Genomic DNA, 27,984 nt, shown 5'->3' on the forward strand with positions numbered 1-27,984 from the left:
TAAGATCACAAGGAGCAGCAGTGGGATTTGAACTGGCCACTCCACTCTGATCATTAGTTCTTTTTTTAGCACAGTTGGAAGCACAAGAAGTCTGAGTTCTTACAGAGGCAAAATAATCTTCACCAAAGGCTTTAAAGATTCCCTCAACTTCTGGAAGTTAGCCTGTATATTCTTTTCAATGTTAACTCATACCAGTTCTGTTTACAGGTTGAGAGATTTCTGTTTAAGGTGGGCCCCATGGCTCAAGTCACAGTACTAAAATGAAAGAGATCCTGCACGTTTGGTTAAGCAGGGTGTAAGTCATCATAAAGATAATGCATATGAACTTCAAACAGAAGGGAAAATAACTGGTACAAAAAGGACTAACCCATAAGGACATAGTGGAGGGTTCAATTTTAGAGAAGATAGCTGTTTCAGATCATAGCCATCAAGGGAAGACCTTATGGATAAGGAAAGAACAAGTGAGAAATATAATTTTATGCACAATGTTAGAAAGAAAATAATCCCAAAGCACAAGAAGGAAGAAGAACAACAACAGAGAGGAGAGAAAGGAAGCAGCAACTAGATGAAGGGAAAAAAAAGCATAAAGCAACAAAAACTATAATTAACAAGTGAGGACATGTATTTACATTAATTTGGAGCATATTTTAAAATTTTCAACCTCATCCAATTTTTTTTCCAACAGAGTAGATCCCACGACCAAGATCAACCTATACTCTCCCTCCTCCTCTCCACACAGACACCCACCCTGCCTACAAACTTGCAACTCAATTAGTCCACCAGCAGTCAAGTTATCATGCTTTTGGGAAGAGAGAAGCTTTTAACCAGCTGAGCAGTGCTAAAAAGTAAAGGTAAATGAAGAGAAAATAAAGTTTCCCTGGCTAACAAAAGTTTGAGCTGGAACTTCTAAACATTTTTCAATACCTGTCATTGGGGTGGTTTCTATGGCGTAAGATTTATTTTTTCCTGTACACCAAATCAAAAAATTGGTACCAATTAAGATGACAAAATCTCAGTCTGTTTTCCACAAAGGTGAAGGCTATGGATTATATTTTCCTATGAAAACCACTTTTGAATTGTAGCTGGAAACTTTTATGTCATCGAGATACTGCACTGATCTGAATAAGGTGGTTCTGACCTTCGAAGCCAGTCAAAAATGTAATTAACTTAGTTCAATGAAAATAGTGGCATCTTTGTTTCTTTTTGTTTTGCTTTATTTGTATTTATTAACCATTAAGATGCCTACGACATGTTAACATTATCTTAAAAATTAGTAGCAATCCAATACATAGTAGGTTACTATGTAATGACTGATTTTAATCTTTAAAAGACTGTTGTATGTATTGTACATGAAATGATGACGTAATAAGAGTATAATTATTACTTCATAGCCAAAAAGATGCTTTTCATAGTGACAATCGATTCATCAAATGAAAAATGCATCTATTACCTAAGAAACCATGGGGCTCATTTTCAAAGCACTTAGACTTACAAAGTTCCAAGTGTTACTATGGGGCTCCTTTTCGAAGAAGAAAAACATCCAAAAAGTGTCACAAAGCAACATTTGGACGGATTTCTTCTCAAAGCGTCCAAATCAGTATTTTTGAAACCTGTTTTGCAGACGTCTATCTATGCATTTTGTCTGCAGTGCGTCCAGATCTCAAGGGGGACATGCCAGGGAGTTTCGAAGGAGGGACTAGGGTGAGTTTAGGGCAGGCTCAACACCTGGACGTTTTATAGCCATAATGGAACAAAACCAAAACGTCATAAGTACATAAGTATTGCCATACTGGGACAGACCAAAGGTCCATCAAGCCCAGCATCCTGTTTCCAACAGTCGCCAATCCAGATCACAAATACCTGGCAAGATCCCAAAAAAGTACAAAACATTTTATACTGCTTATCCCAGAAATAGTGGATTTTCCCCAATTCCAATTTAATAAAGGTCTATGGACTTTTCCTTTAGGAAGCCGTCCAAACCTTTTTAAAACTCTGCTAAGCTAACCGCGTTTAGCGCATTCTCCGGCAACGAATTCCAGAGTTTAATTACACGTAGAATGAAGAAAGATTTTCTCCGATTTGTTTTAAATTTACTACTTTGTAGCTTCATCGCATGCCCCCTAGTCCTAGTATTTTTGGAAAGCATAAACAGACACTTCACATCTACCTGTTCAACTCCATTCATTATTTTATAGACCTCTATCATATCTCCCCTCAGCCGCCTTTTATCTGAAGAGTCCTAGTCGCTTTAGCCTTTCCTCATAGGGAAGTCATCCCATCCCCTTTATCATTTTCGTCGACCTTCTCTGCACCTTGTCTAATTCCACTATATCTTTTTTGAGATATGGTGACCAGAATTGAACACAATATTCAAGGTGAAGTCACACCATGGAGCGATAAAAAGGCATTTTAACGTGCTCATTTTTGTTTTCCATTCCTTTTCTAATAATAACTAACTTTCTATTTGCCTTCTTAGCCGCAGCAGCACACTGAGCAGAAGGTTTCAACTATCATCGACGACGACACCTAGATCCCTTTCTTGGTCTGTGACTCCTAACATGGAACCTTGCATGACATAGTTATAATTCGGGTTCCTCTTTCCCACATGCATCACTTTGCACTTGCTCACATTAAATGTCATCTGCCATTTAGAGGCCCAGTCTCGTAAGGTCCGCTTGTAATTTTTCACAATCCTCCCGTGATTTAACGACTTTGAATAACTTTGTGCCATCAGCAAATTTAATTACCTCACTAGTTACTCCCATCTCTAGGTCACTTATAAATATGTTAAAAAGCAGCGGTCCCAGAACAGACCCCTGGGGAACCCCACTGACTACCCTTCCCCATTGAGAATACTGACCATTTAACCCTACTCTCTGTTTTCTATCTTTTAAGCAGTTTTTAATCCACAATAGAACACTACCTCCTATCCCATGATGCTCCAATTTCCTCGAGTCTTTCATGAGATTCTTTGTCAAACGCCTTCTGAAAATCCAGATACACAATATCACCAGCTCACCTTTATCCACATGTTTGTTCACCCCTTTCAATGAAATGTAGTAGATTGGTGAAGCAAGATTTCCCTTCACTAAATCCATGCTGGCTTTGTCTCATTAATCCATGCTTTTGAATATGTTCTGTAATTTTGTTCTTTATAATAGTCTCTACCATTTTGCCCGGCACCGACATAAGACTCACCGGTCTATAATTTCCCAGATCTCCCCTGGAACCTTTTTTAAAAATCAGTGTTACATTGGCCACCCTCCAATCTTTCGGTACCACGCCCAATTTTAAGGATAAATTACGTATTACTAACAATAGCTCTGCAAGTTAGTTCATTTTTCAGTTCTATCAGTACTCTGGAAAAATGAACTTACGGAGCTATTGTTAGTACTATGTAATATGGTACCAGAAGATTGGAGGGTGGCCAATGTAACACCGATTTTTTAAAAACGTTCCAGGGGAGATCCGTTTAGGGCAAAAACTTCAACGTTTCGGTTTAGACCTGTTTTTCTAATGAATATGATATAAAAGACCTCCCTTACTCCCCCAGTGGTCACTGACCTCCTCCCACCCCCTAAAAATGTGAATAAAAATAGTACTCACCAGCCTCTATGAGAGCCTCAGATGTTATAGCCAGGTACATTAGAGCAGCATGCAGGTCCCTGGAGTAGTCTAGTGGTGGATACGGTGCACTGTTGACAAGTGGACCCAGGCCCATACCTCCCCCTACCCGTTACACTTGTGGTAGAAACTGTGAGCCCTCCAAAACTCACCAGAAACAAACTATACTCACATACAGGTGCTCCTCTTCACCGTTAAGGGCTACTGAAGTGTACAGCTGGAGGTAGTAGGTTTTGGAGGACTCAGCAGACAAGATAAGGGAGCAATGGAGAGATGTGTACCAGGAAGCATTTACATGAAGTCACAGCAGTAGTCCCCACGGTGCCCCACTGCTCCCCTGGGATGTCTGGGGGGCCAGTCAACTAAAAATGCTGACCCCTCCTTCATCCCAATGGCTTGATTTTGTGCATTGTTCACTTGTGCATTTTTTTTTTCTGAAAATGCCCTAAAAAGATGAACACACAAGGCACAAAACCTTGATCGATACAGTATTTTTTTTTTTGGGGGGGGGAACTAAGAATTTTTCTTCTTTCAAAAATGGGTACATTTTCTGTTTGGATTTGGTACATTTAGCACAAAACGTCCAAAGTCCGACTTAGAGGGGCATTTTCAATATGACGTCTATGTAAATTTGTAGGGCCCCTGTTTACTAAGCCATGCTCTAGGCACGCAAACCTTTTAATGCGCGTTAATGCTAGAGACACCCATAGGAATATAATGGGTGTCTCTATTGTTAGTATGCGCTAATTTTTAGAACGCACTAAAAGGTTTGCGCGCATACAGCGCAGCTTAGTAAACAGGGCCCTTAGCGGTTTGAAAATATGCCTTCGCGTATATGAGTGGAAGTGTAGCCTAATGGTTACAGGAGCAAGCTCAGAACCACGGAGTAATGAACAAAAATATAACAAGACTCAAAAAGTGAAGATAATTAGAGAGTAGTGACGTCATCACACAAAATGGCAGCCTAGTTGCTTAGCTCCCGAGCCTCTGCCACAACTATTTGAGAATCCAACGCCATCGATACTGGTAAATTGTGGGAACAGGTTCTGAAGGGCATACAATACACGTGTGACAATGAGCAAGTGAGCCTCCGCGCAGAAGAAAGTCCTAGAATGCTTGGCAGGACGACCAGGGAGCAGGGCGGTGAGTTGCCAGCATGCTTGCCGCAGTCCAACTCAGATTCGGCGCTATCCCTTGCAGAAACGCAAATACCACCATCAAAGAAGGTAATCTCTACCGAGCTGTGAAAATTTCTAATCAGAATTCAGGGAGAGATTAAAGCTTCTAAGTAGGAAATTCTGGACAGTATGGCGGCGTTAAGCTCTGACCTCCGTGAGTTGGGGGGAAGGGTTGAGGACGTAGAACTGAAACTAGAACAGCAAGCAGAGACGCTTCAGTCTCACACTACTAAGATGCTTGAGTTGGAAAAGAAGTGTGCAGAGATAGCATACAAAATGGATGGCTTGGAAAACAGAGGCCACCGGAATAACCTTCGGTTTAGAGGGGTTCCGGAAGGAGGCCCGACTGAAGAAGTGCAGGTGATTGTTCGCTCTCTATGTGCAACCTTGTTGGGAAAGGAAACAGGAGCAACTCCGGTGGAGCTAGAAAGAGCGCATCGGTCTTTGGGTCGCTGCACAGACAACAAGCAGCGAGATATAGTTGTGTGCTTTTGTAAATTTGCGGAGAAAGAGCTTGTACTCGCCCAAGCACGAAATATGCCGGATCTGGAATACAGTGGATCTAAGTTCGCAGTGTACCAAAATAAGGAGAAGACTGCACATCGCTGGGGGTTTCCGTTTTCATTGCAGTTTGCGCTGAGGGGTACAAAACATCGAGTTCAGTCACTGGCCTGGGAATTACTGCACGCGGCAGGCCTGGTAACGACAGCTGCTCCGCCAAGCATGATGGCCCCTTCAACGCGAGCCAGGCTCCAAAGATGACAGAGGGTGTTCGAGTCCTCTAAGAAGTCTGTGAAAAACCCAGCGCTTCTGCAGCAGAGACACGACTTGGATAACATATTTTCTTACTGCTAAACTCTTGCTGGTTCATCTGGAGGATTGACAATTATGTCACTGTTCTTCTGTGAAAGATGTGTATTGAGGGTATGCTGGGTGTGAGAGGAGTATGTATGAGAAGTATTAAGGGTAAAAACAGAGTAGTGAGAGTGGATTTGTGGGGCGTGGGAAGGGGGGAGGGTATGGGGATGTTGATTTTGTGTGTTTTGAATGCAAAAGTGTATGGATGAGGAGTGCGAGGTGATCATGAGGGAGGAAGAAAGCAGTTGGATGTCAGGGGAAGAAAAGCGTGTGGAGGGAGGGGCATGTGAGTGACGGGGTTGTCTGGGGTGGGGTGGTTCACTTCCTTGAAATCCCATTCAGGGGACTTGGGTCCGCTGTCTGGTGAGTGTAGTGGGATAGAGGGGGGAAGGGGAGGGGAAATAGGGATTTGTTGGGTGGTTACATAGTAACACAGTAGATGACGGCAGAAAAAGACCTGCATGGTCCATCCAGTCTGCCCAACAAGATAAACTCATATGTGCTACTTCTTGTGTATACCTTACCTTGATTTGTACCTGCCATTTTCCCACACGTTTGAATTCCGTTACTGTTTTCATCTCCACCACCTCCCGTGGAAGGGCATTCCAAATATCCACCACTCTCTGTGAAAAAATGCTTCCTGACATTTTTCTTGAAGATAATGTCATACAATGTCAAAGGCCTTAATATGCCACAGAAACGACAAAAGCTCTTTAAAGAATTATTGCAACATAGGCCGCATATTGTGTTTTTGCAGGAGACACACCTTCGTTGGGTGCACGAGAGGCTTCTCACTCACCCTAGTTACCCACTCGCTTGGTTTGCCTCATCTGAGTCCTCTAGGAGGGGTGGAGTGGCGATATTAATTCACTTCTCAGTGCCTGCCAGGATTATTAAAGTTAAAAGAGACCCAAGGAGGGAGATTTTTATATGCCCATATAGTCCTTGATGAAACAGATGTTACCTTGGCGACAATGAGAAACAAGAAGATTTCTATGTTCGTGTGCAGAAGGTTCCCTGATAATGGGAGGGGATTTTAATGCAGTAATGGATACAGCGCGAGATCGCACTAGGCCATCACCCATCGGAGACTCCAAATTGTCCATTGCCCTGGGCTCACTTGTACATTCCTTAGGCCTTCTAGACATATGGCGACTTACACACCAAAGAGATCGAGACTACACATACTACTCTCACATTCATGACTCCTATTCACGCACTGATCACATTTTTCTGGATACTAAGTTGGTTGAGATGGGTCTGGAGGCGGGTATTGGTAGTATAACCATATCAGACTATGCGCCGGCGTGGGCCTCCTTGCCGTCTATTAGGCCAGAGGTCCAGGACAAAAGATGGGCCATGAATGTAGGCGTCCTGCAGGATATGGAGGTGGTGGAAGGGTATAAAAATGTGAAGGAATACCTGGAAATTAATACTGACTGAGGCCCCTCTTTAAGTGTAGTATGGGATGCCATGAAAGCAGTATCTAGAGGGTATTTCCTACTAGTAGCCAGTAGGCAGGCTTGTCGCCAGACAGCGCGGCTGGCGATGTGTTTGGATAGAATTAAATGTCTACAAGCAAGTCATAAAGCAAAACAGTCTTCCCAAATAATGCAAGAGCTGTGTGATTTATGGCTTCAGCTGGATGCCATTTATTCAGAACTGAGCATGCTGCAAGCTAGACAGAAGGTATGCGCATTTGAATTTACCAATAAAGCTGGGCGTACTCTTGCCATAAGGTTGCATAAACAAAAGGTGGACCACACAATTGTGCGAGTTTGAGATGGTAAGGGGGGCCTACTTAAGAAAACCTCTCAAATACGTAGGCGGTTTAAACAATTCTATCAAACACTATACTCACAGGAGATTTGTCCAACACCAGAAGCTATCAATGAATATTTGGCAACTAGTAATCTGCCAACACTTAACCCAGTCCAGGTAGCTGAATTGGATAAAATGATAACACCAATAGAGATTCAAAAAGTTATTAAGGGGCTACCCTCTCACAAATCACCTGGTCTTGATGGTCTTCCTAATGAGTTCTATAAGAAATTTGCTATAGAACTTGTGCCACTGCTTACAGATTTACTTAATCAGATTAGAACTGGAGGGCTACTATCCCCTTCGATGATGGAGGCCTGAATTACTGTAATGGGAAAGGGGGAAATAAGACTTGAAATACCACCTTTCTGAGGTTTTTGCAACTACATTCAAAACAGTTTACATATATTCAGGTACTTATTTTGTACCAGGGGCAATGGAGGGTTAAGTGACTTGCCCAGAGTTACAAGGAGCTGCAGTGGGAATCGAACTCAGTTCCCCAGGATCAAGTCCACTGCACTAACCACTAGGCTACTCCTCATACTGAATGTGCCTCATATCGCCCTATATCCATTTTGAATGCTGATGTTAAAATCTTAGCAAAAGTTTTAGCAAATCACTTATCAGCTATCTTACCAACTCATACACCCAGACCAGGTGGATTTTGTGCCACAGAGGCAAGCCATGGACAATATTAGACGAGTAGTGGACTTAATGTATCTGACCAGAAGAGGCCGGGTGCTGATGTCCCTCCTAGGTATAGATGTAGAGAAGGCTTTTGATAGGGTGCATTGGCCTTTTCTGTATCGGGTTTTGGAAGAGTTTGGGATAGGGCCTTTGTTCTGTGGGTGGATTAGGGCTTTTTATAGCTCTCCTAAGGCCTGTGTGTGAATCAATGGGGGGAATTCTGAGATTTTACATTACAGCGGGGTACTCGCCAGGGATGCCAGCTGTCCCCACTGCTTTTTGCAATGGTTATGAAGCCCTCTGCGGCAAATGTACGTGTGAACCCAGATATATCAGGTGTTAATATAGGGCCGAGAAAGCACAAAATGGCACTCTTTGCCAACGATGTGTTGTTAACTGTAACACGTCCGATTACCTCATTCCCAAATCTCTTGCGCACTGTGGATGACTATTCAGTGGTATCTGGATTCAAAATTAATATGACTAAGTCAGAGGCCCTTAATGTCACTTTGCCATCAAGGTTAGTAGGTACACTCATTTTCCTTTCGAACCTGTTACTTGGGAGTCATGTTGACCCTGTGTTTCTCAGATTTGTATTCCACAAATTACCCAGGTGTGCTTACAGCACTAGTCCGGGACCTGGAGAGATGGGAGGATCTGACCTTGTCCTGGTTTGGTAGAATAGCCACGATTAAAATGAACATATTACCCCGTTCTCCTGTACTTGTTCCAGGTACTCCCACTGCAGATACTAAGGAGGACTCTTTCTACTCTGCAAGACCGCATAATGCGTTTCATTTGGGCAGGGAAGTGCTCGCGACTCCCTCGGTCATTCACAGGCGCGCGCAGCAATAGAATGGTATCATGCATTGCCACACAAGTTGTGGGTACATTTGGAACAATTCTCATTGGGTACCAAGCCATTGGGGGCATTAGTGTGGTTTCCCCGAAAGCATAGGTCTCTGGGATCTGGGATGTGCCCATCGATTTACACTACCTTTTATTACTGGGACACATTTTTTGCATGCCCGGAGGGAAATCTGTCTCATTTGTCGCCTCTAGCCTCTAACCCTCTTTTCCCTCCGGGGAATGTACAGGGTGTGTTCACTAGATGGTATAGGGAGGGCCTGAAGACCTGAGATCAGATGTTTGAGGAGGAGTCTCTGCAAGCATTTTCTCTTTTGAAAGAGGAGTATCCATGTATTGCACACGACAGGTTTGCTTATCTCCAGATTTCACACTTCCTGAGGGGAAAATCTATTTGTTCGCTGGTAACGAGGGAGGACTCCTTCTTAGAAGACTTACGTGCGGACTCCAGGTCCACGAGAGGGTTGATAACCTGTCTTTATAAGCATATTTGCTCAAAATCTCCAGTGTACACCCTCCATAGGAGGAATTGGAGCCGTGAGCTGGGACAGGAGCTGAGGGGGACGAGTGGGGGACCATGGAAAGGGCCTCGACGAAGGTGTCTCCATGTGCCTCTTAGAGAAAATGCTGTTAAAGTACTATTTCGCTGGTACCTAACACCTGCTCGATTCCAGCGCATTTACCCAGCGTTGTCGGGCATGTGGAGAAGCTGGCACAATGGGCCACATGTGGTGGTCTTGTGTAAAAGTAAGAGCCTTTTGGAAAGCAATACATTGTACGTTGCAGATATGGCTGGGGTTATCTCTGCCTTGGGCACCAGTTTATTTTTTATTTCCTAAAAAGATTTCGGGTCTAGCACCTGCTAATGCTGTTTTGGTAAGGTATGCAATGAGTGCGGCCTGTGTAATAGTGGCTGCGCATTGAAAGCAGAATTCAGTGCCTCCATTGGCGAAGTGGCTTAATAAACTGTAGTATATCTGTGAAATGGAGCGGCTCTTAGCAGAGCGTCAGCACCAGATACATAAATGGGAAACCACGTGGGAACCTTTTATTTCACATTGCACAGTCTGAGTATTGTAGAACCTTGGTCTGGGAAATTATTAGTCTGTGTACCTGAATGACAGAGTGGGGTTGGGGACGGGACTGGGGTTACGGGTAACTTGTTACTCTTGCAAGTTGTTTAGGGAATAAAATGGAAAACAAAAATCTCAAGAAGTCTGATTAAGCAATGTTGCGCTAGTTTGGATTGTGGGGAAGGCATTTTTGTTGAACCTTGTGCCCCCTTCTATTTTGTGCATATAATTAACAATTGGATGTGCCAAGACTGCATACTGCTGTAAGTGATATGTTGTATGTTTTGCCCACTTGTTTGAACTATTAATAAAGACTTCTGGCAAATTAAAAAAAAAAAGTGATGATATTTACCTGTAGCAGGTATTCTCCAAGGACAGCAGGCTTCATATTCTCACAAGAGGGTGACGCCGATCTGTGTCACCCAGTCCGGCACAAACACGGTCTCCTCAGTTTAATATTAAAGCAAAATAAAGTAAAAACAACAAAAGAGAACTCCAAGGGGAGTAGGAGGGATTGTGAGAATATGAAGTCTGCCGTCCTCAGAGAATACCTGCTACAGGTAAGTATCTTTGCTTTCTCCGAGGACAAGCAGGCTTCAATCTTCTCACAAGTGGGGAATCCATAGCATCCAAGCTCACCCAAAACACTGGTCAAATGGGCCTCGCAATAGCGAGGACATAACACAGATTAACCTGACACTATATACAACCTGAATGAGGGTGCAGACTGGAAAAGAACAAAACGGGCCTAGAAGGGTGATTGGATTGTAGACCCCAAACAGATTCTGCAACACTGACTGCCCAAACTGACTGTCGCATCGGGTATCCTGCTCAAGGCACTAGTTGATGTGAATGCATGAAGACTAAGTCGCAGCCTTGCAAATTTCTTCAATGGAGGTTGACTTCAAGTAGGCTAATGATGCAGCCATGGTTCTGACATTATGAGCCGTAACATGACACTCTCCAAAGCCAGCCCGACCTGGGCATAAGTGAAGGAAATGCAATCTGCCAGCCAAATTGAAATGGTGAGTTTCCCGGTGGCGATCCCCATCCTGTTGGGATCAGAAGAAACAAAAAGCTGGGAGGACTGACTGTGGGGCCTTGTCCACTCCATGTAGAAAGGCCAATGCTCTCTTGCAATCCAAGGTGTGGAAACTGCTTTCGCCAGGATGGGCATGAGGTCAGGGAAAATGTTGGCAAGACAATCGACTGGTTCAGATGAAACTCCAACACCACCTTCGTCAGGAACTTAGGGTGCGTGCGGAGGACTACTCTATTGTCATGAAACTTAGTATAAAGAGCATCTGCAACTAAGGCCTGAAGCTCACTGACCTTATAAGCTGAAGTAACAGCCACCAGGAAAACGACCTTATAGGTCAAGTACTTCCGATGACAGAAATCCAATGGCTTAAAAGGAGCTTTCATCAGCTGGGTGAGAATGACGTTGACATCCCATGACACTGGTGGAGGTTTGACAGAGGGCTTTGTGGAGGAGTGGCCTAATGGCTAGAGCACCGGTCTTGCAATCCAGAGGTGGCCAGTTCAAATCCCACTGCTGCTCCTTGTGATCTTGGGTAAGTCACTTAACCCTCCATTGCCTCAGGTACAAACTTAGATTGTGAGCCCTCCTGGGACAGAGAAATATCCAGTGTACTTGAATATAACTCAACTTGAGCTACTACTGAAAAAGGTGTGAGCAAAATGGAAATTAAAAAATTTAAAAAAAGCAAACCTCTCATGAAGTGAACTAAAGGCTGTCCAGAGATGGGCTTACCTTCTACACGTTTACAATAAGAACTAATTGCACTAAATTGAACCATTACAAAGCTGGTCTTGAGACCAGACTCTGATGTGTAGAAGGTATTCAAGAAGGGTCTATGTAGGACAAGTAAGGGGATCTAGGGCCTTGCTCTTACACCAGACGGCAAACCTCTGCCATTTAAAAGAGTAACACCTCTTAGTGGAATTTTTCCATGAAGCCAGCAAGAATCAGAAGACACCCTTCGAAACACGCAAGGAAGTGAATTCTAGGCTCTCAACATCCAAGCTGTCCGAGCCAGAGACTAGAGATTGGAATGTAGATGCGACCGTCCTGCGTGATGAGTGTAGGAAAAAACTCCAGTCTCCACGGTTCTTTGGAGGATAATTTCAGAAGAAGAGGGAATCAAATCTGCCGCGGCCAGAATGACGCAATCAGAATCATGGTTCCGCGGTCTTGCTTGAGATTCAAGAAAGTCATTCGGAGGATATGCATACAGAAGACCTGTCCCCCAATCATAAGTACGTAAGTATTGCCATACTGGGACAGACCAAAGGTCCATCAAGCCCAGCATCCTGTTTCCAACAGTGGCCAATCCAGGTCACAAATACCTGGCAAGATCCCAAAAAAGTACAAAACATTTTATGTGCTCATCTCAGAAATAAGCAGTGGATTTTTCCCAAGTCCATTTTAATAATGGTCCATGGACTTTTCCTTTAGGAAGCTGTCCAAATCTTTTTTAAATCCCACTAAGCTAACTGCCTTTATCACATTCTCTGGCAACAAATTCCAGAGTTTAATTACACATTGAGTGAAGAAAAATTTTCTCCGATTCGTTTTAAATTTACTACTTTTGTAGCTTCATCGCATGCCTCCTAGTCTTAGTATTTTTGGAAACAGAAAACAAGACACTTCACGTCTACCCTTTCCACTCCACTCATTATTTTATAGACCTCTATCATATCTCCCTTCAGCTGTCATTTCTCCAAGCTGGAGCCCTAGCCGCTTTAGCCTTTCCTCTCATCCCCTTTATCATTTTCGTCGTCCTTCTCTGCACCTTTTCTAATTCCACTATATCTTTTTTGAGATGCGGTGACCAGAACTGAACACACAATATTCGAGCTGCGGTCACATCATAGAGCAATACAAAGGCATTATAACGTCCTCATTTTTGTTTTCCATTTCTTTCCTAATAATACCTAATGTTCTATTTGCTTCCTTAGCCGCTGCACACTGAGCAGAGGGTTTCAATGTAACAACTAGATCCCTTTCCTGGTCGGTGACTCCTAATGTGGAACCTTGCATCACGTAGCTACAGATCTGTTCTTCCCACATGCATCACTTTGCACTTGCTCACATTAAACGTCATCTGCCATTTGGCTGCCCAGTCTCCCAAGGTCCTCTTGCAATTTTTCACTATCACCTGGCAATTTAACAACTTTGAATAACTGTGTCGTCAGCAAATTTAATTACCTCACTAGTTACTCCCATCTCTAGATCATTTATAAATATGTTAAAAAGCAGTGGTCCCAGAACAGACCTCTGAGGAACCCTATTATCTACCCTTCTGCATTGACGGTACTAACCATTAAAACCCTACTCTCTGTTTTCTATCTGTTGTCCAGTTTTTAATCCACAATAGAATACTGCCTTCTACCTCATGACTCTCCAATTTTCTCTGGAGTCTTTCATGAGGTACATTGTCAAATGCCTTTTGAAATTCCAGATGCACAATATCAACTGGCTCACCTTTATCCACATGTTCATTCACCCCTTCAAAGAAGTGTAATAGATTGGTGAGACAAAACTTCCCTTCACTAAATCCAAGTTGGCTTTGTCTCATTAATCCATGCTTTTGAACATTTTTTTTTTTGTTACATTGGTACCCCGCGCTTTCCCACTCATGGCAGGCTCAATGCGGCTTACATGGGGCAATGGAAGGTTAAGTGACTTGCCCAGAGTCACAAGGAGCTGCCTGTGCCTGAAGTGGGAATCAAACTCAGTTCCTCAGTTCCCCAGGACCAAAGTCCACCACCCTAACCACTAGGCCACTCCTCCTGCTCTGTAATTTTGTTCTTAATAATAGCCTCTACCATTTTGCCAGGCATCAACGTCAGACTCACCTGTCTACATTTTCCCGATCAACCTCCGGAACCTTTTAAAAAAAAAAAATAAAAAATAAAAAAAAAATCGGCGTTACATTGGCCACCCTCCAATCTTCCAGCACCATGCTAGATTTTAAAGATAAATTACATATTCCTAACAACAGCTCTACAAGTTCATTTTTCAATTCTATCAGTACTCTAGGATGAATACCATCCGAGTCCAGGCAATTTGCTTCTCTTCACTTTGTCAAATTGTCCCATTACATCTTCCAGGTTTACAGAGATTTGATTCAGTTTCTCTGATTCGTCAACTTTGAATACCATTTTCTGGCACCGGTATTGCTCCCAAATCTTCCTCAGTGAAGACCAAAGCAAAGAATTAATTTAATCTCTCCGCTTTGTCTTCCCTGACCCCCTTTACCCCTTGGTCATCTAGCAGTCCAAATGATTCTTTTGCCGGCTTCTTGCTTTTAATATAAGAACATAAGAGTAGCCATATTGGGTCAGACCAATGGTTCATCTAGCCTAGTATCCTGTTTTCCAAACAGTGGCCAAGCTAAGTCAGAAGTACCTGGCAAAACCCAAATCGTATCAACACTCGATACTACAAATTCCAGGGTAAGCAATTGCATCCCATGTCTGTCTCAGTAGCAAACTATGGACTTTTCCTCCAGGAATTTGTCCAAACCTTTTTTAAACCCAGATACACTAACCGGTTACCATACCCTCCAGCAAAGAGTTCCAGAGCTTAACTATAACTTGCTTGAGTGTCCCCTAGTCTTTGCTCCTTTGGAACGAGTAAAAAATCGATTTATTTCTACTCATTCTACACCACTCAGGATTTTGTAGACCTCAATCATATCTCCCCTCATCCGTCTCTTTACTAAGCTTTTCCTCATAAGAGAGGAGTTCCATCTCCTTTATCATTTTGGTTGCTCTTCTTTGAACCTTTTCTAATTCCGCTATATCTTTTTTGGGATATGGCGACCAGAACTGAACGCAATACTCAAGGTGTGGACACACCAAGGAGCAATACAGCGAAAGCTACATACCTGTAGAAGGTATTCTCCGAGGACAGCAGGCTGTTCGTTCTCACATGTGGGTGACGTCCACAGCAGCCACTCTGATTGGAGATCTTCACTAGCAAAAGCATTTGCTAGCCCTTGCGTGCGCATGCACAGTGCACATGCGCGACCGTCTTCCCACCCGAACGCGAGCGCGCTCGCCAGTCCAGTAAATAGCAAAAACAAAGACAAGGGAAGACACAACTCCAAAGGGGAGGCGGGCGAGTTGGTGAGAACAATCAGCCTGCTGTCCTCGGAGAATACCTTCTACAGGTATGTAGCTTTCGCTTTCTCCGAGGACAAGCAGACTGCTTGTTCTCACATGTGGGGTATCCCTAGCCTCCAGGCTCACTCAAACAACAAAATTGGTCAATTGGGCCTCGCAACGGCGAGGACATAACTGAGATTGACCTAAACTTATCCAACTAACTGAGACTGCAGCCTGGAACAGAATAAATATGGGGATAAATATGGGGTGGGGGGGGGGGGGGGGGGGGGAGTTGGATTCTAAACCCCGAACAGATTCTGTAGCACCGACTGCCCAAACCGACTGTCGCATCGGGTATCCTGCTGAAGGCAGTAATGCGATGTGAATGTGTGGACAGATGACCACGTCGCAGCCTTGCAAATCTCTTCGATAGTGGCTGACTTCAAGTGGGCCACTGACGCTGCCATGGCTCTAACACTATGAGCCGTGACATGACCCTCAAGAGTCAGCCCAGCCTGGGCGTAAGCGAAGGAGATGCAATCTGCTAGCCAATTTGAGATGGTGCGTTTCCCGACAGCCACTCCCCTTCTGTTGGGATCAAAAGAAACAAACATTTGGGCGGACTGTCTGTGGGGCTGTGTCCGCTCCAAGTAGAAGGTCAATGCTCGTTTGCAGTCCAAAGTGTGCAACTGACATTCAGCAGGGCGGGTATGAGGATGGGGAAAGAATGTTGGCAAGACAATTGACTGGTTCAGATGGAAGTCCAACACCACCTTCGGCAAGAACTTAGGGTGAGTGCGAAGGACTACTCTGTTATGATGAAATTTAGTATAAGGAGCATGAGCTACCAAGGCTTGAAGCTCACTGACTCTGCGAGCTGAAGTAACTGCCACCAAGAAAATGACCTTCCAGGTCAAGTACTTCAGATGGCAAGAATTCAGTGGCTCAAAAGGAGGTTTCATCAGCTGGGTGAGGACGACGTTGAGATCCCATGACACTGTAGGAGGTTTGATGGGGGGCTTTGACAAAAGCAAACCTCTCATGAAGCGAACAACTAAAGGCTGTCCCGAGATCGGCTTACCTTCCACACGGTAATGGTATGCACTAATTGCACTAAGATGAACTCTTACAGAGTTGGTCTTAAGGCCAGACTCAGACAAGTGCAGAAGGTATTCAAGCAGGGTCTGTGTAGGACAGGAGCGAGGATCTAGGGCCTTGCTGTCACACCAGACGGCAAACCTCCGCCATAGAAAGAAGTAACCCTTCTTAGTGGAATCTTTCCTGGAAGCAAGCAAGACTCGGGAGACACCCTTGGAGAGACCCAAGGAGGCAAAATCTACGCTCTCAACATCCAGGCCGTGAGAGCCAGGGACCGGAGGTTGGGATGCAGAAGCGTCCCCTCTTTCTGAGTAATGAGGGTCGGAAAACACTTCAATCTCCACAGTTCTTCGGAGGATAACTCCAGAAGAAGAGGAAACCAGATCTGACGCAGCCAAAAAGGAGCGATCAGAATCATGGTGCCTCGATCTTACTTGAGTTTCAACAAATTCTTCCCCACCAAAAGGTATGAGAGGATAAGCATACAGGAGGCCCTTCCCCCAATCCAGGAGAAAGGCATCCGACGCTAGTCTGCCGTGGGTCTGAAGCCTGGAACAGAACTGAGGGACCTTGTGGTTGGCTCGAGTAGCAAAAAGATCCACCAAGAGGGTGCCCCACACTTGGAAGATCTCGCGTACCACTCTGGAATTGAGCGACCACTCGTGAGGTTGCATGATCTTGCTCAACCTGTTGGCCAGACTGTTTATGCCTGCCAGATATGTGGCTTGTAGAAACATGCTGTATCGGCGAGCCCAAAGCCACATTCTGACGGCCTCCTGACACAGTGGGCGAGATCCGGTGCCCCCCTGCTTGTTGATGTAATACATAGTAACCTGATTGTCTGTCAGAATTTGAATAATTTGCTGGGACAGCCGATCCCGGTAAGCCTTTAGAGCGTTCCAGACCGCGCGCAACTCCATGCACGACCGTCTTCACACCCAAGGGACCAACTCCCTTGGGTGTGAAGCCCATCGACATGAGCTCCCCACCCCAGGAGAGACGCATCCGTCGTCAGCACTTTTTGTGGATGAGGAATTTGGAAGGGACGCCCCAGAGTCAGATTGGACCGAATTGTCCACCAATGCAGGGATTGAAGAAAACTCGTGGACAAGTGGACTACATCCTCTAGATCCCCAGCAGCTTGGTATCACTGGGAAGCTAGGGTCCATTGAGCTGATCTCATGTGAAGAGGGGCCATGGCAGTCACGTGCACTGTGGAAGCCATGTGGCCGAGCAATCTCAACATCTGCCGAGCTGTGATCTGCTGAGATGCCCGCACCCAGGAAACGAGGGACAAAAGATTGTCGGCCCTCGCTTCCGGAAGATAGGCATGAGCCATCAGAGTTTAGCAGAGCTCCTATGAATTCGAGTTTCTGGACTGGAAGAAGATGGGACTTTGGATAATTTATCACAAATTCTAGCAGCACCAGGAGTCGAATAGTCATCTGAATGGACTGTAGAGCTCCTGCATCGGAGGTGTTCTTCACCAGCCAATCGTCGAGATAAGGGAGCACATGCACTCCCAGTCTGCATAGAGACGCCGCTACGACAGCCAGGCATTTTGTGAACACCATGGGCGCGGAGGCAATACCAAAGGGTAGCACACAATACTGAAAGTGCCGTGTTCCCAGACGGAATCGAAGATACTGTCTGTGAGCTGGCAGTATCGGGATGTGAGTGTAAGCATCCTTTAAATCCAGAGAGCATAGCCAATCGTTTGCCTGAATCATTGGAAGAAGGGAGCCCAGGGAAAGCATCTTGAACTTTTCTCGGACCAGATATTTGTTCAGGGCCCTTAGGTCTAGGATGGGACGCATCCCCCCTGTTTTCTTTTCCACAAGGAAGTACCTGGAATAGAATCCCAGCCCTTCTTGCCCGGATGGCACGGGCTCGACCGCATTGGCGCTGAGAAGGGCGGAGAGTTCCTCTGCAAGTACCTGCTTGTGCTGGAAGCTGTAGGATTGAGCTCTCGGTGGGCAATTTGGAGGTTTGGAGGCCAAATTGAGGGTGTATCCTTGCCGGACTATTTGAAGAACCCACTGATCGGAGGTTATGAGAGGCCACCTTTGGTGAAAAAATTTTAACCTCCCCCCGACCGGTAGATCGTCCGGCACGGACACTTTGATTTCGGCTATGCTCTGCTGGAGGCAGTCAAAAGCCCGTCCCTTGCTTTTGCTGGGGAGCTGCAGGGGCCTGTTGAGGCGCACACTGTTCACGGGAATGAGCGCGCTGGGGCTTGGCCTGGACAGCAGGCTGGTGAGAGGGAGGATTGTACCTATGCTTATTCGAATGAGGAACAGTCTCCTTCCCCCATAAAAACGGCTACCAGTTGAGGTAGAAGCTGAAGGCGTCTGGCGGAAGAATTTGTCGAAAGCGGTGTCCCGCTGGTGGAGTTGCTCTACCACCTGTTCGACCTTTTCTCCAAAAATATTATCCCCCCAGCAAGGAGAATCCTGTATCCGCTGCTGGACCCTATTCTCCAGGTTGGAGGCACACAGCCACGAGAGTCTGCGCATCACCACACCTTGAGTAGCAGCCCTGGACGCGACATCAAAAGTATCATAAACACCCCTGGCCAGGAATTTATGACACGCGTTCAGCTGCCTGACCACCTGCACAAAAGGCTTGGTTTGCTCAGAAGGGAGTTTGTCCACCAAGTCCGCCAACTGCCGCACATTGTTCCGCATATGAATGCTCGTGTAGAGCTGGTACGATTGGATTTTGGAAATGAGCATTGAAGAATGATAGGCCTTCCGCCCAGAAGAATACAAGGTTCTATGGTCTCTGCCCAGGGGCGCCGAAGCATACTCCCTAGAACTCTTGACCTTCTTAAGGGCCAGATCCACCACACCAGAGTCGTGAGGCAACTGAGTCCGCATCAACTCTGGGTCCCCATGGATCCGATACTGGGACTCGATCTTCTTAGGAATGTGGGGATGTTAGCGGCTTCGCCCAGTTCGCCAGCAATGTCTTTTTGAGGACATGATGCATGGGTACTGTGGACGATTCCTTAGGTGGTGAAGGATAGTCCAAAAGCTCAAACATCAGCCCTTGGCTCGTCCTCCGTAACCACAGGGAAGGGAATTGCCGTAGACATTTTCCGGACAAAGGCCGCAAAAGATAGACTCTCGGGAGGAGAAAGCTGCCTTTCAGGAGAGGGAGTAGGATCAGATGGAAGACCGTCAAACTCCTCGTCAGAAAAATATCTGGTGTCTTCCTCTGCCTCCCACGAGGCCTCACCATCGGTATCGGACACCAGTCCATGAACTTCTGACCGAAGCCGTGCCCGCCTCGACTCCGTGGGAACATGGCCAAGGTGGGTACGTCGAGGGGAAGACTCCCATGCCGGCGGCGATGTAGCTCCCTCCACTGATGTCGTTGGGGAGTCCGCCTCAGAGACAGCCGATGCAGGTACCGCAAGCGTTACCGGTACTGGAGACCTCACCACAGGCAAGGGGCCAGCCGTCGCCTCATTCGACGGCACCGGCGGCACAAGCATCCCCGGTACCGGAGAAGGGCGCAACAGCTCTTCCAGGATCCCTGGAGGCTCTCGTTCAGAGCGGCTGTCAAGGAAGGCAAGGAGTCCGGTACCGGCAATGAGCTCAGAATCTGTCCGGGGCGCAGAGGCGGTACTGGGCTGTCCACAGTAGAGCGCATCAACACCTCCTGTATGGAGGGCGAGCAGTCCTCCTGGCATCGACGCTTAGTGGGTGCCGGTTCCCTTGGCGACCCAGAGCGCTCGGTACCACGCATGGAAGGTGACCAGTGCTGATGCTTTTTGCCTTCGCATGAAGCAGGTCACCGGTATCGAAGAGGAGGATGTCGAATCCAAACGCCTCCTCGGGGGCCGGGTCCGAAGAAGGTCGATCCCGGGGGCCTGTACCGCAGGAGACCTTGAAGCAGGCGGAGACCTACACGAGGGCTCACCGCCACCAGCAGGGGAATGGACAGCCCTCACCTGAGCTTCTGAAGAAGATACAACCCTGACATCAGTACCAGCGATGACCCCGGTACCGTAGACCTTGAAGCACCGGCCGATGTCCTCGGTACCGCAGACGTCGATGCACTGGCTGATGACCTCGGTACCGTAGACATCGATGCACCGGGCGAGGCCCCGAACAAAATGTTCCACTGGGCCAATCTCGCTACCCGAGTTCTCTTCTTCAACAGAAGACAGAGAGTGCAAGCCTGGGGACGATGCCCGGCCCCCAGACACTGAAGACATGAAACGTGTCTATCAGTGAGCAAGATAGCCCCTGCTGCACTGGGTGCACTTTTTGAAGCCACTGGGAGGCTTCGATGACATGGGTGGAAAAATCACGCAGGCGAAGTCAAAATTCGCGATGATGGCAATGGGCACCAAAAAAGAATGGCGAGCACGCTCGTGTTCGGGCGGGAAGACGGTCGCGCATGCGAGGGCTAGCAAACGCTTTTGCTAGTGAAGATCTCCGATCAGAGGGGCTGCCGTGGACGTCACCCACATGTGAAACAAGCAGCCTGCTTGTCCTCGGAGAAAAAGGCATTATAGTATTTTCCGTCTTATTCACCATCCCTTTCCTAATAATTCCTAGCACCGTTTGCTTTTTTGCCTGCCACCGCACACTGAACAGAAGATTTCAACGTATTATCTACAATGACACCCAGATCTTTTCTTGAGTGCTGACCCCCAAGATGGACCCTAGTATCAGGTAACTATGCAGAGGCCGGCCATCAGTTCGACCACGGTTCTTCCTTCGCCTTGTCGCCACAGCCCTGCTCGATCAGATACCAATCTCGCAAGCACCCGGACGGTCGACATTCAGAACTGTGTAAAACACGACCCACCGACATCCAGTATAGAGAAAGAGTCAGATTGAACAAAGAAGCGAATAGGACTACTCATCGAGAACACCGACAGATGCCATAGCCTCCCCTCAAGAACAACTGCAAGGAGCTAATCAGATACCACCCATATATCTGACCTCTGTCTCTCCACCCGGTTCCTATGCCTAACGAGACCGCCCAGAAGGTTTGTGAGAGGAAAATCGCCTGTCAACACCACGTGGCTGGATTATCAAGACGGTGGGACGAGAACAGCGTGGAATAGGTTACTGAACTTTCTGTCGGCTGCCTGCACTGAGGATTTTGAGAGATCCTGTTTTTGGGTATTCTTGATATTTGGACGGAGTCCAGTCCTGCGATCCCAGTAACTGCAAATTAGCAATGGTCATTTGCAGACGGTGTGAGTCGAACGAGAACAACGTGACATAGGTTACTGAACTTTCTGCCAGCTGCCTGCACTGAGGATTTTGAGAGATCCTGTTTTTGGGTATTCTTGATATTTGGACGGAGTCCAGTCCTGTGATGTCAGTAACTGCAAATTAACATTGGTTGAGTCTAAAGAGGCCCTTGAAATATCTAGGGTAGTCCACCACAATTACCTTTGTAACCTTGGTTTCACTACAGATTTGCATAAGAGAGCCCGCATCCTCTGCTCCAGCCTGCTTCCTCTGCTCCAGCCTGCATATTCTGTTAAGCCCGCAGCTTGAACTCCAGTCCTGCAACCTCTGCTCCTCTGTTCCAGCCTTCAGCCTCAGCTCCAGCCTACTGCCTCACCTTTGTTCTACAGCATCACATCGTATTATTATTCCTCTGTTCCAACCTGCATCCTCTGCTCTGCTCCAGCCTGCAGCTTAAACTCCAGTCCTGCAACCTCTGCTCCTCTGTTCCAGCCTTCGGCCTCAGCTCCAGCCCACTGCTGCACCTTTATTTGTGACTGTTACCTAACGCTTGGGACTGCCTGACTCACTACATATGGCTCCATTTCACATTCTCCTCCTAGTACTGTAACTTCCCAATCTACTCCTACACCCAAAGCCACTGTGTACTACAGTTATACATTGCCCTTTCGTTGATTTTATCACCTCACCATCTCTCTTGTCCTCTTCCTCCCTCCTTGCTTTCTGCCTTCAACATTTCATCCCTTCCATTGTACCTTCCCCTTTCTATCTGAGTTCATCTCGCCTTCGTCGCCTTCATTGCCACTCTTCTACTCTCCTCCGCACTCTCTTACTCCTTCTTCTTTCTGCTGGAGACATCAATCCCAATCCTGGTCCCCCTCACCAACCCTCATCCTATTTGTGCAGGTTGCACCGTGACCTTTCCAATCTCATCTCTATTCCTCTCCTCCCCTCCTCTGCCCGTCTCATGCGCACTATGGAATGCCCGCTCTATCTGCAACAAACTTTCTTATATCCATGACCTTTTTATCTCTTGTAGCCTCCATCTGCTCGCCATAACAGAAACTTGGCTCTGCCCTGAAGATTCTGTTTCAGTCGTAGCCCTCTGCCAAGGTGGTTATCTCTTCTCCCATACTCCTCGCCCTACTGGCCGCGGTGGTGGTGTTGGACTATTACTCTCACCCTCCGCCAAATTTCAATCTCTTCTGCCACCTCAGTCTCTCTGCTTTTTTTCCTTTGAAGTCCATTCCGTCCGCCTATTCACTCCTTTGCCTCTTTGAACAGCAGTTATTTATCGTCCCCCCAATAAGTCCCTTTCATCCTTTCTCAGCAACTTTGACGCCTGGCATTCCTTCTTTCATGATCCTTCTTCCCCCTCCCTCATCCTTGGCGACTAACATTCATGCTAATGATCCCTCCAAGTCTTACGTCTCCCAGTTCCTCGCCTTAACATCCTCCTTCAATCTCCAACTATGCTCCACCTCCCCTACTCACCAAAATGGTCACTGTCTTGATCTCATCTTCTCCTATAACTGCTCTCCCTCTAATTTCTTTGCCTCAGATCTTCCCCTCTCTGACCATCATCTAATAACCTTCACACAAACTTCCTCCCGCCCAATCCCGTCCAATCTTAATCAATTTATATAGGAATCTCAAGGCCATTGACCCTACTACCCTATCCTACCCTTTTCTCTCGCCACTGCACCATCCAAATCTGTCAATGAAGCTGTCTCTTCCTACAATACTATTCTATCCTCTGCTTTAGACACTCTTGCACCTCTCATGCCCCGTCCTGTAAGGCGTACCAAACCCCAGCCTTGGCTGACCTCTAAAATCCGCTACCTATGTTCCTGTGCCTGCTCCGCTGAACGCCTCTGGCTGAAATCTCGTGCCCTTGCTGACTTCATACACTGGAAGTTCATGCTGACCTCCTTCCAATCTGCTCTCTTGCTTGCCAAGCAGGACTATTACATCCAGCTGACTAATTCTCTCGGCTCAAACCCTTGACTTCTCTTCGCCACACTGAACTCTCTCCTCAAGGTGCCTCCATCTCCAACTCCCCCCTCACTATCCCCTCAGACCCTAGCTGAGTTCTTCCACAACAAGGTTTAGAAGATAAACCTCTAATTCTCAACCAAGCCACTCCCACCTCTCCCTCCCTCTGTCCCTCCCCTTATCCGTTCCCCTATATCCCCAACCCCTCCGTCCTTTTCCTCCTTTCCCGAAGTCACTGATGAAGAAACAACTCATCTTCTCTCCTCCTCAAAACTACCTGTTCCTCTGATCCCATTCCTACCCACCTTCTTAGCACTATCTCTCCTACTTTTACCCCTTTTATCCGTCATAGCCTCAATCTTTCACTTTCCACTGCGACCGTTCCCGATGCCTTCAAACATGCTGTGGTCACACCACTCCTTAAGAAGCCTTCACTTGACCCTACCTGTCCTTCCAACTATCGACCCATCTCCCTCCTCCCCTTCCTCTCCAAGATACTTGAACGTGCCGTTCACCGCCGGTGTCTTGACTTTCTTTCACCTCATGCTGTTCTTGAACCACTCCAATCTGGCTTTCGCCCTCTTCATTCAACTGAAACTGCACTTACAAAATGTTCCAACGACCTGTTTCTGGCCAAATCCAAAGGTCTCTATTCTATCCTCATCCTTCTCGATTTATCCGCCGCTTTTGACGATCACTGCTTACTCCTTGATACGTTGTCTTCACTTGGATTCCAGGGCTCTTTCTTTCCTGGTTCTCCACCTACCTCTCGCTTTGCACCTTTAGTGTACACTCTGGTGGATACTCTTCCACTTCTATCCCACTACCTATCGGTGTACCTCAAGGTTCTGTTCTCGGTCCTCTCCTGTTCTTCATCTTCACTTCTTCCCTTGGCTCTCTGATATAATCCCATGGCTTTCAATACCATCTCTACGCTGACTCCTCCCAGATCTACCTCTCTACCCCCGAAATCTCAACCAGCATCCAGACCAATGTTTCAGTCTGATATCACTGCCCGGATGTCTCGTCATCTGAAACTTAACATGGCCAAAACCAAGCTTCTCATCTTTCCCCCTAAACCCACCTCTCCTCTCCCCCCTTTCTCTATTTCTGTGGATAGCACTCTCATTCTCCCTGTCTCATCAGCTCGTAACCTTGAAGTCATCTACAAATCCTCTCTCTCCTTCTCTGCTCACATTCAGCAGATTGCCAAAACCTGTCGTTTCTTTCTCTATAACATCAGCAAAATCCGTCCATTCATCTCCGAGCACTCTACCAGAACCCTTGTCCACACTCTCATCACCTCTCGCCTAGATTACTGCAACCTACTTCTCACCGGCATCCCACTTAGCCATCTCTTCAATCAGTCCAAAACTCTGCTGCGCGACTCATTTTCCGCCAAAGTCTCTATGCTCACACTAGCCCTCTTCTCAAGTCACTTCACTAGCTCCCTATCAGTTTTCGCATTCAATTCAAACTTCTCTTACTGACCTATAAGTACATTCACTCTGCTGCTCCCCAGTACCTCTCCACTCTTGTCTCTCCCTATGCCCCCCCCCCTCGGGCACTCCGCTCTGCAGACAGACCTCTCTTGTCTGTCCCCTTCTCCTCTACTGCTAATTCCATACTCCATTCCTTTTATCTTGCTGCACCTCACACCTGGAATAGACTTCCTGAGCCTGTATGTCTAGCCCCGTCTTTGGCCGTTTTCAAGTTCAGGCTAAAAGCCCACCTCTTTGACACTGCTTTTGACTACTAGCCACTACTCACTTGCCCTGTACCTCACCTCTTTAATTCCCTTACCTATTAATTGTTCTGTTTACCTGTCTTATTTAGATTGTAAGCTCTTTGAGCAGGGACTGTCTTTTCGTGTATGGTGTACAGCGCTGCATATGCCTTGTAGCGCTGTAGAAGCGATAAGTAGTAGTAGTAGTATGATTTATTTTATTTTTTAAAATTTTCTTTATCATTATATTCATGTATACAAAGAAAAAAAAGCAACAACCCTCACATCTACTGCACTTTTACAATATCATATGTACTTCCACGCACTGAAATCCCTCCCCCCTTCCTACCCTAACTAGGTTAACAAAGCGAAACAATACAATCAGATATGGTGACTCAAGAGAATTCAATCACTATGCCAACAATATACTGTCAGGCAGATATGACCCGCCATTTCATATAAGGAGCCCATATTTTAAACAATTGCACATTGTGTCCATGCTTTTTAGCTGTAAGCTTAGCCATAAGACAATAGTCCACCTTATTGAAGACACATGTTTAACTGACAGTACTGTAGCTTGCTTCCAATATTTCGCAATCACTATCTGGGCTGCTGTGTAGATATGGGATAAAATCCTTCTTAATGCCCATGTTGTACATTCAGGAGGCAAGAATCAGGCACAGGGCTTGGAAGCCCCGGAAAACCTTTCAACAATTGAGAATGAAGATTTTATTTATTTATTATTTACTTATTGCATTTGTATCCCACATTTTACCACCTTTTTGCGGGCTCAGTGTGGCTTACAATAAGATATGAATAGTGGAAATACATTTGTTACAACTTGGTTATGGATTACATTGTACAGAGTTATGCGAGACATTCGAATATCATTAGGAATATAACAATGGGACATCAACATAGAAACATTGGAAGGAGACAATGGGAAGCTAAAAGGGCAGTGTTAGACACAAAGACATATGGTGTACATAGTTCCGTGAATAAATGTATGATTGACTGGATTACAGGATGAGGGATCAGAAGTGGATGTATGTTGCATTGATGAACAGTGAGTATGGACTCTATGTGTTTTGGCTCTTTCCGTAAGTTTTTTCAAACAGGTGAGTCTTCAATAGTTTACGGAAGGAAGCTTGTTCGTTAATCATTCTTAGGTTGCGCGGTAGTGTATTCCAAGACTGCGTGCTCATGTGGGAAAAGGTTGACGCGTGTAGCATCTTGTATTTCAGGCCCTTGCAAGTAGGGAAGTGGAGGTTGAGGTGTGTTCGGGATGATCTTTCAGCGTTTCTGGGTGGTAGGTCTATTAAATCAGACATATACGCTGGGGCTTCGCCGTAAATGATCTTATGGACTAATGTGCAAACTTTAAAAGTAACGCGTTCCTTAAGTGGAAGCCAATGTAATTTCTCTCGTAGTGGCTTTGCCCTTTCATATCTTGGTTTTCCGAAGATGAGCCTGGCTGCTGTGTTCTGGGCTGTTTGAAGTTTCCTCAGTATTTGCTCTTTGCAGCCTGCGTATAGTGAGTTGCAGTAATCCAGATGGCTGAGGACGAGGGATTGCACTAGGCTGCGGAAGACGAATCTTGGTCTTATCCTTTTCAATTTCCACATGCCGTAGAACATCTTCTTGGTTATGTTGTTTGCGTGGGTTTCGAGTGTTAGGTGGCGGTCGATAGTGACTCCAAGGATTTTTAGCGTTTCTGAGATTGGGAGGTTTAGGTTTGGTGTGTTTATCGCGTTGAATTCATTTGTGTTGTATTGGGAGGTGAGTATCAGGCATTGGGTTTTTTCTGCGTTTAATTTCAGGCGAAATGCATCTGCCCATGTGTTCATGATGTGTAGACTTTGATTGATTTCGTTGGAGATTTCTTTGGTGTCTTGTTTGAATGGGATGTATATTGTCACATCATCGGCATATATATATGGGTTGAGGTTATGGTTTGATAGGAGTTTTGCTAAAGGGATCATCATTAGGTTGAATATAGTTGGTGAGAGAGGTGATCCTTGTGGGACTCCACATTCAGGTGTCCATGCCTTGGACGTGGTTGAATTTGATGTGACTTGATACGAACGCAGGGTTAGGAACCCCTTGAACCAGTTCAGGACATTTCCTCCTATGCCAAAGTATTCAAGTATGTGTAATAGGATTCCCATGGTCAACCATGTCGAAGGCGCTTGACATGTCAAATTGTAGGAGGAGTATATTGTTGCCAGTTGCAATTATTTGTTTGAATTTGGTCATAAGGGTGACTAATACTGTTTCTGTGCTATGATTCGAACGGAATTCCTGATTGGGCATCATGCAGTATTGAATGTTTGTTTAGATAGTTTGTGAGTTGTTTAGTTACCATACCTTCGGTTATCTTGGTTATTAGTGGTATGGACGCTATTGGCCTGTAGTTGGTTATTTCGCTCGTGTTTTTCTTTGTATCTTTAGGAATTGGGGTGAGTAAGATTTTTCCTTTTTCTTTTGGGAAGAGTCCATTTTGTAGCATGTAGTTTATATGGTTTGTTAGGTCTATTATGAATTGTTGAGGAGCAGATTTCATGAGGCTATTTGGGCATATGTCTAGTTTGCAGTTGGATTTGGCATACCTTTTGAGAGTTTTAGAGATGAGGTCTTCTGACAGTAGTTCAAATTCAGTCCAGGTTCTGTCTGCTGGGTGTGTTCCTTTTTCTGGATCTAGA

The 27,984-nt window shown here is 46.0% G+C and overlaps 1 protein-coding gene across 3 annotated transcripts in view; it reads right to left on the reverse strand.

Moving 5' to 3' along the window:
- Nucleotides 1-27,984, reverse strand: part of UBXN7 (UBX domain protein 7) — a 588,902-nt gene that overhangs the window by 132,089 nt on the left and 428,829 nt on the right. The gene's annotated exons all lie outside the window — the stretch shown is intronic.

The sequence above is a fragment of the Microcaecilia unicolor genome, chromosome 10, assembly GCF_901765095.1.
Source record: "Microcaecilia unicolor chromosome 10, aMicUni1.1, whole genome shotgun sequence".
Taxonomy (NCBI): domain Eukaryota; kingdom Metazoa; phylum Chordata; class Amphibia; order Gymnophiona; family Siphonopidae; genus Microcaecilia; species Microcaecilia unicolor.